Below are 13,216 nucleotides of genomic sequence, written 5' to 3'. Positions count from 1 at the left end.
TCGTTTTAAGAATTAATGCCCCGATCTTCTATTAACTGCATTCGCCGTGTTTGTTTCTGCTATTGTAAGTTGTCGGGAAGGTTCGTTTTGGATTTCGGAGTGTTTTGGAACACTTAGCCCCTAAATGAGAGTTTAAGTTTTAGAATTTGGTCCTTAGTCGGAGAAATGTAAAGACGGCCTCGTAATGGAATTCCGTTGGTTCCGTTAGCTCCGTTGGGTGATTTCGGGCTAAGGGGGGTGTTTGGATTGTGTTTTGGAGGTCCGTAACTTATTTAAACTTGAAATGCCGGAAGTTGAATTTTTTAAGTTTCTAGTTCGATAGTGAGATTTTGAAATCAGGGTCGAAATGGAATTCCGAAAGTTGGAGTAGGTCCGTCGTGTTATTTGGGACATGTGTGCAAAATTTCTGGTCATTCGGACGACGTTTGATAGACTTTTTGATCGAAAGCGAAATTTGGAAGTTCGGGAATCCTTAGGCTTGCATTGAAGAGTGATTTGTGATTTTAGAATTGTTTGATGTGATTCGAGGGTGGGAATAAGTTCGTATGATGTTTTAGAATATGTTGGCATATTCGGTTGAGGTCCCGGGGGCCTCGAGTGAGTTTCGGGTGCTTAACGGAAGTTGAATTGGTCTTAGGAAAATTTAAAGTTGGTTGAACCTGTTATAATTGCACCTGTGTGTATGGGACCACAGGTGCGGCACTACAGAAGTAGTATGAGGACCACAGGTGCAGTCTTAGGCGATTTTGAGATTGACCGCAGATGTGACCCAGTTATCATAGTAGCATCATCGCATCTGCGGAAAAGAGGTCGCAGGTGCGGAAAAGAGGTCGCAGGTGCGGAAGGGTGGCTTTTAATGAAAAGTCGTAGGTGCTGGTTATTTCCGCAGAAGCGGGACCGAAGATGCGGTCCCATTGTCGCAGAAGCGATTTCGCAAGTCAGAAAAAGGGGAAATTTTGAGGGTTTGAAATCAAAACACGGAAAAACGATTAGCAGCTCGGTTGAGGGCGATTTTGGAAGGATTTTGAAGAGGAAATCAGTGGGTAACGATTCCTAATCCATTTCTAGGTGTATTCCTATAATCTAATTTTAATTTTTTCATTTAAATTCGGATTTGGGATGAAAAAATGGGGAAAATTGAGAAAAGTTCTTAGGCCTAATTTTGGGGTTTTGATCGAGGTTTTGTGTCACAAACCGGGTTCGCCTTTCGTGAACCATCGTGACGGCACCTAGTCCTCTACGACTAGGTAAGCCTAAATTGTGGAAGATAAACCAAGTGCGGAGTAAAACAAATTACAACAGAATGAAGAACAATAAAACAATATTTAAAAGTGTCGCTCGGCATACACAATATTTATTTCTCAAACCAGTACATACTTCCAAGTCCCAGAAATCCATGAATCACAAGCTAAGGATCACTACACAGTAATCTAACTCCAGAACATCTAAAAAGGAAAAGAAATACAGAAGGGCAAATGTTTAAAAGCTAGAACATAAAGGGACTCCTCGGTCTGCGGACGCAACAGATATACCTCAAAGTCGTTGGAGCAGTCGCCTCGCCTCAAGGGTGATAGGACTGAGTCGCAGTACCTTGATCTTCACATGAAAAACGTGCGCAGAACGGGCATGAGTACACCACAACGGTACTCAGTAATTGCCAAGCCTAACCTCGATCGGGTAGTGATGAGGAAGGTCAGAGCCCTACTGAGGTTAAATAAAGTATAAATTTTGACAGTGTAGAACAGAACAGTATAAATAAATACAGCAGTAAAAGTAATACATGATATAAAAATGGAAACAACAACTATTACAGAGACAAGACAAAACACGAAAAGAAATGTGACATAGCACCAAAATAACAACTGGGGATCTCCCAGGATACCTTCCTGTAGTCCTATATTTACATATCCAATGGATCTCCCAGGATCCCGTCCCGTAGTCTAACTCATAGTGCGCGGGGATCTACCGGAATCCCGTTTCGTAGTCCCAAATGTAAATACCTAGTACTGGGGGAATCTACCAGGTGAATTCTCGTAGTTCCATATAATTGTTCAGGGGAATCTACCGGAATCCCACATCTATAGTCCCAAAATAAACAGACAAGGGGGAGCTACCAGAATCCCACATCCGTAGTCCCAAAATAAATACACAGCACCAACAGGAAAATATACAAAAATGGCAAAATTTCATATTAAGGCAACAAGTGATTCTAGCCTAACATGCTGCACAGAATTCAGGTAAGGAAGTTTGAGCAAGTAAAGCAATTAAGTCACCTAGACATACTTTCCTAAGCCAACAACAGGCTTAATAGTGCAAGTAATAGAAACAGGAAATGAAACATACTAGTAATTACTTAAAGAAAATCGGATTTCCAACAATTAGTACAAGTACACACTCATCACCTCATGTACAAGGAATTTCAATTACCAAATATACCAAATCCTAAGGGGAAGGTCCCCCACACAAGGTTAGACAAGCCACTTACCTCGAACCGGCTCAAATCAACCCGGAACCATGCTCTTGCCACGAGTACCGACTCCAAATTGCCCAAATATATTCAATTCAATTGCATAATGTAAATAACACTTCAAGTAACTGATTCTACAAAGAAATTCTAAGCTAATACACTAAATTAGGAAAAATGACCAAAATGCCCCTCGGGCCCACATCTCGGAATCGGGCAAAATTTATATTTTCAGAATCCTCACACTCTCCGGAGTTCATGCATACCAAAATCATCCAAATCTAAGGTCAAGTTCCCATTCAAAAGTCGAATTCTAGGTCTAAGAACTTTCTTCCAACCTTTTCCCAATTTTCATCTCCAATCCGAAATTAAATGATGAATTCATATTTGGATTAATGGGTTACAAGAAAAAAGGAGTTAAGAATCGTTACCCAATTGATTTCTCTGAAAATTCCTCAAAATCTCGCTCAAATCCGAGATCCCAAGCTTAAGTTTTTATAAAAATGGCTAAACCCTCGATTTTGAAATTTTATATTCTGCCTAGGTATTTCCTTGCGAACGCGGAAGGACCCTCACCTTCGCAAAGCACAACTTCGCTTGGTCCAGCTTTCCTTCATCGCGAACGCGATGCCCTAGTCGTGAACACAGTGCACAAACTCTTCTTCCTACACAAACGCGGGAACACCATCACGATATGTATAAGACCTCTCAGCTTCGCGAACGTGGGAGAAACTTCGCGAACGCGAAGCATTAAACCTCCCCTAGCCCCAGCTCCTCTTCGCGAACGCGAGACCCCACTCGCGAACACGAAGAAGGAAACTCTAAAACATCCTAAAACATCATTAAAACTTGTTCCAACCTTTGGAACGATCAAAACAACATCAAAACACCTATTTTTCATCGGATTCAAGCCTAAGAATTCCAAAAACTCTAAAAATACTCTTTCGATCAAAAAGTCTATCAAACCTCGTCCGAATGACCTGAAATTTTGTAACACATCACATTAAGCACTACGGAGCTACTCCAACTTTAGGAATTCCATTCTAACCCTCGGATCAAAATCTCACTATCGAACCGGAAATTTCAAAAATTCAACTTTAGGCATTTCAAGCCTAAATTAGCTACGGACATCCAAAATGCAATCCGAACACGCCCCTAAGCCTAAAATCACCCAACGCAACTAATGAAACCATCGAACTTTCATTTCGAGGCCGTCTTCATATTGTTCCGACTACGGCCAACTTTCCAACACTTAAGCTCTCATTTAAGGACTAAGTGTCCCAAAACTCTTTGAAACTCAAAATCGAACATCCCGAAAAATCAAAATAGCAAAAATAAACTTGGGGGAAAGTAGTTAATGAGGGATCGGGGCATAAATTCTTAAGATGACCGGCTGGGTCGTCACATTTTGGTATGGGATTTGTCGAGGGGTTTCTCATCGATTGCAACACCTATGACTAGGCTAACCCAGAAGGGTGCTACGTTTCAGTGGACGAAAGAGTGTGAGGCGAGCTTCCAGAAGCTCAAGACAACTTTGATATTGCCTACAGGATTGGCCTTGGAGCAGTATTGATGCAGGACGGTAGGGTGATTGTCTATGCGTCCAGACAGTTGAAGGTACATGAGAAAAATTATCTTATCCATGATCTCGAGTTAGCTGCTATTGTCCATGCATTGAAGATTTGTCATCATTATTTGTACGGTGTTCCTTGTGAGATCTATACTAATCACCGGAGTTTGCCACACTTGTTCAAGCAAAAGGATCTTAATTTATGCCAGAAGAGGTAGTTAGAGCTGCTAAAGGACTATGATATCACTATTTTGTATCACCCGGGCAAGGCCAATGTGGTGGCCGATGCTTTGAATCGACGGGCAGAGAGTTTGGCTTATTTACCAGTAGTGGAGAGGCCCATGACGATGGATGTTCAGGCCTTAGCCAGCCAGTTTGTAAGATTGGATCTTTCGGAGCCTAGTCAGGTTCTAGTTTGCGTGGTCGCTCGGTCTACCTTATTTGATCGTATCAGGGAGTGTCAGTATGATGACCCTTATTTTCTCGTCCTCAAGGACAAGGTTGTGCACGGTGATGCCATAGATGTGACTATTGGTGATGACAGGGTATTGAGGATGTAGGGTCGGGTATGTGTACTTAATCATATGAGCTTTGGGAGTTGATTCTAGATGAGGCCCATAGTTTTCGTATTCCATTCATCCAGGTGCCGCAAAGATGTATTAGGATTTGAGGCAGCACTATTGGTAGAGGCGGATGAAGAAGGATATAGTTGAGTTTGTAGCTCTGTGTCTCAATTATCAGCGGATAAAGTATGAGCACCAGAGACCGGGTGGGTTGCTTCAGCAGATAGAGATTCCAGAGTGGATATGGGATCAGATCACCATGGACTTCATAGTTGGGCTCCCACGGACTTTGAGAAAGTTCGATGCCATTTGGTGATTATGGATAGGCTGACCAAGTCTGCCCACTTCATTCCTGTGTGTACTACCTATTCTTCCGAACGATTGGTAGAGATTTATATCCGGGAGATTGTTCGTCTACATGGTATTCCAGTTTCCATCATTTCAGACAGAGGTACTCAGTTCACATCGCGGTTCTGGAGGGCCGTACAACATGAGTTGGGCACTCGAGTGGAGTTGAGCACAACATTTCACCCCAGACGAACGGACAGTCCGGGCGTACTATTCAGATTCTCTAGGATATGCTTCGTGCGTGTGTGATGGAGTTTGGAGGTTCTTGGGATTAGTTCTTGCCACTGGCGGAGTTTGCCTACAACAATAGCTACCAATCCAACATTTAGATGGTACCATATGAGGCTTTGCATGGTAGGCGGTGTAGATCCCCGGTGGGTTGGTTTGAGTTGGGTGAGGCTTGATTATTGGGCACAGACGTGGTTCAGGATGCTTTGGATAAGGTTAAGGTGATTTAGGATAAACTCTGTACAACCCAATCCAGACAGAAAAGTTACGCAGACCGGAAGGTTCATGATGTTTCCAATATGGTTGGAGAGCGGGTCTTGCCTCGGGTTTCGCCTATGAAGGGCGTTATGAGATTTGGGAAAAAGGGAAGTTGAGTCTGAGGTTTACTCGTCCTTTTGAGATATTGAGACTTGTTAGGATGGTTGCTTATGAGATTGCCTTACCTCCCAGCTTGGCAAGAGTCCATCCGGTATTTCATGTTTCGATGCTCCGGAAGTATCACGGCGATCCGTCACACAAATTGGATTTTAGTTCAGTCCAGTTGGACAAGGATCTATCTTATGTTCAGGAGCCAGTGGAAATATTGGACAGGCAGGTTCGGAAGCTGAGGTCAAAGTATATTGCATCAGTGAAGGTTCAGTGACGGGGTCAGTAATGACCCGGCCGGTCGTTTTAAGAATTAACACCCCGATCCCCTATTAACTGCATTCCCCGTGTTTGTTTCTGCTATTGTAAGTTGTCGGGAAGGTTTGTTTTGGATTTTGGAGTGTTTTGGGACACTTAGCCCCTAAATGAGAGTTTAAGCTTTAGAATTTGGACCTTAGTTGGAGCAGTGCGATGACAGCCTCGGAATGAAATTCCGTCAGTTCTGTTAGCTCTGTTGGGGTGATTTTGGGCTACGGGGCGTGTTCCGATTGTGTTTTGGATGTTCGCAGCTAAATTTAGGCTTGAAATGCCGGAAGTTGAATTTTTGAAGTTTCAGGTTCAATAGTGAGATTTTGATATCGGGGTCGAAATGGAATTCTAAAAGTTGTAGTAGGTCCGTCATGTTATTGGGACATGTGTGCAAAATATTAGGTCATTCGGATGAGGTTTGATAGACTTTGTGATCGAAAGCGGAATTTGGAAGTTTTAAATCCTTAGACTTGGATTAGAGAGTGATTTGTGGTTTTAGTGTTGTTTGATGTGATTCGAGGGTGGGAATAACTTCGTATGACGTTTTAGGATTGGTTGGCATATTCGGTTGAGGTCCCGGGGGCCTCGGGTGCTTAACGGAAGTTGAATTGGACTTAGGAAAATTTGAAGTTGGTTGAACCTGTCATAATCGCACCTGTGTGTATGGGACCGCAGGTGCAGCACCGCAGAAGTGGTATAAGGACCACAGTTGCGGTCTGAGGCAATTTTGAGATTTGCCACAGATGCGGCCCAGTTAACGTAGAAGCGTCACCGCATCTGCAGAAAAGAGGTCGCAGGTGCAGAAGGGTGGCTTTTAATGAAGAGTCGTAGGTGCGGGTTATTTCCACAGAAGCGGGACAACAGGTGTGGTCCCATGGTCGCAGAAGTGGTTTCGCTAGTCAGAAAAAAGGGGAAATTTTGAAGGTTTGAAATCAAAACTTGAAAAAATGATTTGAAGCTTGGTTGAGGGAGATTTTGGGAGGATTTTGAAGAGGAAATGAGTGGGTAAGGATTCCTAATCTCTTTCTAGTTGTATTCCTATAATCTAATCTTAGTTTGGTCATTCAAATTTGGATTTAGGATGAAAAATTGGGAAAATTGAGAAACGTTCTTAGGCCTAATTTTGGGGGTTTGACCGAGGTTTTGGTATCGGATTTGAGAGATTTTTGTATGGTCAGACTCGTGAGTAAATGAGTGTTCATAATTTATGATTTTTACCTGATTCTGAGACGTGGCCCCGGAGAGGATTTTTGGGCGTGTTCCTATATTCTTGTCTTAGCTTCGTTTTCTTTAGCTAAATTAGTTTTTTGTAGTTGTGTTTACGCATTGATGTTAATTTCATTAGATTTGGGCCACCCGGAGTTGGATACTCGTGGCAAGAACATGATTTCGAGTTGATTTTGAGCTGGTTCGAGGTAAGTAGCTTGCCTAACCTTGTGTGGGGGAACTCCCCTTAGGATTTGGTATTGTTGATATATAAGATGCCTTATACGTGAGGTGACGAGTGCATACATATGCTAATTATTGAAAAATCTTATTTTCATTAAGTAACTATAACTGTGTTTTCTTCCCTGTTTATACTACTTGCAAGTTAAGCATACTGTTAGCTTAGGGAAGCATGTCTTATTGACTTAATTGCTTTACTAGCTCAAACTGATTTATTTGAATTCTGTGCAGCATGCAAGGTTAGAAATACCTGTTTTACCTTGGTATGAAATTTTAATTGAATTGAATATTCTTTGTGTTGCTGCTGTGTGTTTACTTTGGGACTACGGGACGATATCTCAGGAGATCCCCCTGTATGTTTACTTTGGCACTATGGATTTGTCTTCCGGTAGATTCCCCCTGCACATTTATAGTGGAACTACGGGACTGCGGCCGGTAGATTCCCCCAGTACTAGGTATTTACAACTGGGACTACGGATTGGGATTTCGGTAGATCCCCGCGCACTATGAGTTAGACTATGGGACAACAACCGGGAGATCCATTGGACATTTACATTTGGGGACTACAGGACGGTATCCTGGGAGTTCCCCTGTTTCTATATCTGTGTGGAGTTATATTCTTTTTGTGATTTCTCTCTCTGTTGTAGTTGTTATTATTCTTATTATCCTGTATTACTTCTTACTGTTTCATTTCCTTGTATATATATATATATATATATATATATATATATGTATGTATGTATGTACATGAACGGTAGGGCCCTGATCTTCCTCGTCACTACTAGACCGAGGTTAGGCTTGGCACTTACTGGGTACCGCTGTGGTGTACTCATGCCCTGTCCTGCACATATTTTTCGTGTGCAGAACCAGATTCTTCGACTTAGCCCTACTATCCTTGAGGCGAGGCGATCCTTCAGAGACTTCGACATATATCTGCCACGTCCACAGACCGAAGAGTCCCTCCCCATTCTCTCTTATAGTTATAGCCCTTCTGTATTTATTTTGGTTTAGACATTCTAGAGTTAGAGCACTATGTAGTATCCATAGCTTGTGATTTCATAAGATTCTGGATTTTGGGAGATCTTTTCAGTGGAGAGTGTATATTTTTATATGCCAAGCGGCATCTTAAACGTTTTCATTATGTTTATCCGTAGTTTCTACTAGTTTTTATCTGTTATTTTCCTTTTTTCGCAAATTGCTAGGCTTACCTAGTCGTAGAGACTAGGTGCCGTCACGATAGTTCACGTAGGGCGAACTAGGGTCGTGACAGAGCAGAACATCATTCACCGGAAATTCCCTTCTTTCGCCTGAGCAGACCGTCGTTGGATTTTTCAAGCCTGAAAATACAGAGAGATTTTGTGGGTTCAGACTTGGAGAAAGAGGCGTCTTATGTTTTTGTGGGTTTTGTATGTGTTTTAAACTTAAAATATAACCTAAACAAAGTTATTAAAAGGTTGGTGGGGTCATATATTTTATATTTATTTTTTTTAGTAAATATATAGGAGGGAAAACATATACCGTTCCAATATACTTTTATTTCACAAAACTGTTCCCACAAACTACCCTATTGTGTCGCCTTTACGAACCATCTCCATATCTAAACTTATGGTGACGGTTATTATACTATTGGAACGGTTATCCTTCAAAAGTGTCCCAAAAGCGTTTTGACTCTATTGGAACGATTGAAACTGTTCCAATAAGTTATTTATTGTAATAGTTACATAATCGTTCCAATAGGACCATTTTCTAGTAATTTTATTTTGGATAAAATTGTAATTATAAACTCAATAAATTTTCCCTAAGGAATAAGACTAAAAGTTGCCGTTTATTTCCGTTTTTGTTGCATACGGCTATAATTTATTTAGGTTTTGGTTTAAAATTAGTTTAGAATTCTTCTACCAATAAATATTTACTTAGTTATGTCTTTTCTTTGTTTAGGTTTAGGATTCACTTTAGATTTAGGATCTTTTGTCAAATTTTCTTATGCTACAGATCTTTTATAACAGCTTGATTTTTGTTTTAATTATTGTAGGTATCCTACAATTGATCATTGGACGAAGCTCTTTGTGATGACCCAAAAGGTTATCACTTATTTTAGAAATAAATTCTGTATTCTGAGGCCTTAAAACTTCTTTTTGTCTTACCTAGATTTGGGTGTGCAGTCCGGGCGCGTATCTGGAAAGCCATTATGTAAAAATCTGTTAAAAAAGATAAATTTTGCTTTTAAATGAATTTAAGTAGACTTCGATCAACATTTTAGGTAAACGGACCCCGACCCGTAATTTGATAGTCTCGGAGGGTCCGTAGGAAAATATGGGACTTGGGCATATGCCCGGAATCGAATTCCGAGGTCCCAAGCCCGAAAAATGAATTCTTTTAAATAAAATTATTTTCTGGAATATATATGAGTTTTTGGAAATGGAATATGTTTGGAATTTGATGGTATCGGGCCTGTATTTTGGTTTCGGAGCCCAATACAGGTCTTATATGTGATTTAAGTCGACCCTGCAAAATTTGGTAAGAAACGAAGGTCATATGACGTGATTCAGAACCTTAGTTGTAAAATTTGGAACTTTGAAAGTTCTTGAGATTTTCTTTGATTTTGATGCTAAATTTATAGTTGTTGATGTTATTTTGGTGATTTGATTGCACGAGCAAGTTCGTATGATATTTTTGGGTTAGTGTGCATGTTTCGTTTGGAGCCCCGAGGGCTCGGGTGAGTTTTGGATAGGCTACAGAGTGAAATTCGGACTTAGGAATTGCTGCTATGTTGCAGGTCTGCAAGCTTCACAAATGCGAAGCCTGGCTTGGAAATGCGAGATCGCAAATGCAAATAAAGCATCGCAAATGCGAAAGAAGGCCTGATCGCAAATGCGATCATTTGGTCGCAAATGCGGAAGACCTAAGTTGCAAATGCGAACCCCTCAGAAATATGGGGTAGTCGCAAATGCGAAGAGGAAAGTCTTCTGAAGGGTTCGCAATTGCAAACCCTGGTCGCAATTGCGACATCTGCGACCTGCAAATTCATGACATAGCCGAAAATCTTTCATTTTTCAAACTCTTTCGAAACATAAACTCTCTTGGGCAATTTTCCAAAGAAACATTCTTCTCCAAATCGATTATAAGTCATTTCTAACTCGTTTTCTTCAATCTTTAACATCTTTTCACATAATTTCAACTCAAAATGGATAATCGGGTTTTGGCTTGAACCTCGAGTTTTGACCATGTGGGCTCGGGGTCGATTTTTGACATTTTGGGAAAAACGTTCGAAAATCTATTTTCAAGCATTGGAATTCATTTAGCATTTATTGATATAGTTATGCAACTTGTGGCTAGATACAAGCAAATTGGTGATGGAATCAAGAGTTAAAGCGATAGTTGAGGCTTGAATTGTGTTCATAGGATCGAAGTAAATGCTTGGTCTAACCTTAGATTGAGGTATTAGGAGTTGTGTCCTATTTTCTATATGCTAGTTGTTGAGTACAACTTATAGGCATGGTGACGAGTATCTATACGTTGGTGTCAAGTATGCCCGTGAGTCTTATATTATGACTAATGTGATTCCGTTTGTATTGTTCATGCTTTATGTGATGATTTCTATTGTTGAGCAAGGCTTGTGAAAGTGATATTTGTATTTGAACATTAAAGAGCGTTGGCTCAAGTTGTAAAGTGATTTGTGGAAGTATAATTGACAATTGAACCTTATAGAGCATTGGCTCAAATTGTGAATAGAGTTGTGAAGTAAAGGTGAAAAAGAAAAGAGGATTATGATATTGTCTCCCTTGCCGGGATGTTGTTGTTTAATGTTGTCTCCCATGTCGGGATGTTATTGTTGATATTGTTTTCCCTTGCCGAGATATGACTATTGTACTATTGTTCCATTGCCGGGATTTAATTGTAAATTTGTTGATTTCCTTGCCCTTATTGCTTTGTGATTGTTGTTTGGGTGAGAAAGAGTGTTAAAGTACGAAGGGTGATGTCGTGCATTGTTTTGGTGAGAGAGTGTTAAAGCACGAAGGGTGATGCCATGTATGATTTTGCGAAGAAGAGTGTAAAAGAACGAAGGGTGATGTCGTGCCAGACGATGTACAATTCCGTGCCGATTATATTTATTTTTATGGTGAGGGCGAGAGTAAAAGCACGAAGGGTGATGTCGTGCTCTTGTTTGATTTCCGATTCTTGTTGATAATTGAGTCATGGTTTTCCTTATATTTACATGTTACCCTTCTATTATCATTTGATGTTTCCCCGCAGCATGTTTCCCCCTCCCATCCTTAACTGTACATTCCTACTTTTATTTTCTGCGGTATATGATTTAACTACACAGGTTTATTTGGTAGTCTGGTCCTAGCTTCGTCACTACTTCGCCGAGGTTAGGCTAGACACTTACCAGCACATGGGGTCGGTTGTGCTGATACTACATTCTACACTATGGGCAGATCCTGGTACTGGAGCATACAGACCGTTGCTTTGGGTTGCTGTCTTTAGTCCATTCGGAGATCCGAGGTAGTCCTGCAGGCGTCTGCAGGCCTTGACGTCTCCTTCTATCCTTTTACTCTGTTTCTTTTATATATTTCAGAGACCGTGTTGTTATAACTCTTGCGGACCTTTATTTGTAGTATTCCTAGATAGTTTGTGAAATTGTGATACCAGTCTTGGGTAGTTTACATATGGATTGGTATTGGCACCAGTCTTGGGTAGTTTACGTTTCAGTCTTCCGCTTTTAATTTCCGCTGTTTATATAATGTTGGCTCTTAATTGTTAAAGGATAAAAAAATGGGAAAAAGGTAAATAATTCAAATGGTTGGCTTGCCTAGCTTTCACTAGTAGGCGCCATCACGACTCTCGAGGGTGGAAAATCCGGGTCGTGACAAGTTGATATCAAAGCTCTAGATTACCCAGGTCTCACAATTCACGGTCAATCTTAGTAGAGTCCGAGGGATCGGTATAGAGATGTCTGTATTTATCCCCCAGAGGCTACAGAGTTAGGAAAAATTTCACATCTATTCTTTCCCATTGTGCGGTTTGGTTTCTCAATGCTAATTGACTTTCTACTCTATTATTTCGCAGATGACGAGAACACGCGCTTCCTCATCCACTGATCAGCAGCCCGAGCCCCCAGCAACAGCTCCCACGAGGAGCAGAGGGCGAGGCGAGGCCGTGCTGGATGTCGAGGTAGCGGCAGAGATTAGCCTAGAGCAGCAGCCCTAGCGGCAGAGACTCAGGTTGAGTTTGATGATGAGGTTCCACCCCAGGCAGTTCCGGTGGGCCCAGCTCAGGTCCTAGAGGGGTTCATTGCTACCCTAGTACTCCAGGATGCTCTGGTCCGTCTAGTGGGCCTTATGGAGAGTGGCATCCGAGCAGGCTTACTTCCTGTAGCACCAGCTGCCTTTCAGGCTGGAGGAGGAGCCCAGACTCCTGCTGCCCGCACTCCGGATCAGATAGTTCCCCGGGTTCAGACTCCAGCGGCTCAGCCAGTTGGAGCAATTGAGTCGGGTGTGGTAGCTCAGATTGGCGATGGAGCAACTATGTCTGCTGATGCCTTGTGGAAATCGGACAGGTTCACCAAGCTTTTCCCTACCACTTTCAGCGGTGCATCTTCTGAGGATTCGCGGGATTATTTAGACATCTGTCATGAGGTTCTCAGGAACATGAGGATAGTGGAGACCAACGGGGTCGACTTTGCTACTTTTTGCTTGTCTGTATCCGCCAAGACTTGTGTTGATACCCAATTTTTCCTCAAACTATTTTTAAAATTTGCATATATACCTTCAAAATCACTTTTTATAATAATTAGTATTTTTCCATAATTTTCCATATTATTATCGATTTATTTTCCTAATTTATTCATTACTTTATATCCAATAATTATTCATAAATTATATTACAAGTAATTTCAAAGTATTTCTTAGCTCAATATAT

The sequence above is a fragment of the Nicotiana sylvestris genome, chromosome 1 (assembly GCF_000393655.2).
Source record: "Nicotiana sylvestris chromosome 1, ASM39365v2, whole genome shotgun sequence".
NCBI lineage: Eukaryota > Viridiplantae > Streptophyta > Magnoliopsida > Solanales > Solanaceae > Nicotiana > Nicotiana sylvestris.
Note: the sequence above shows the minus strand (reverse complement) of the source record.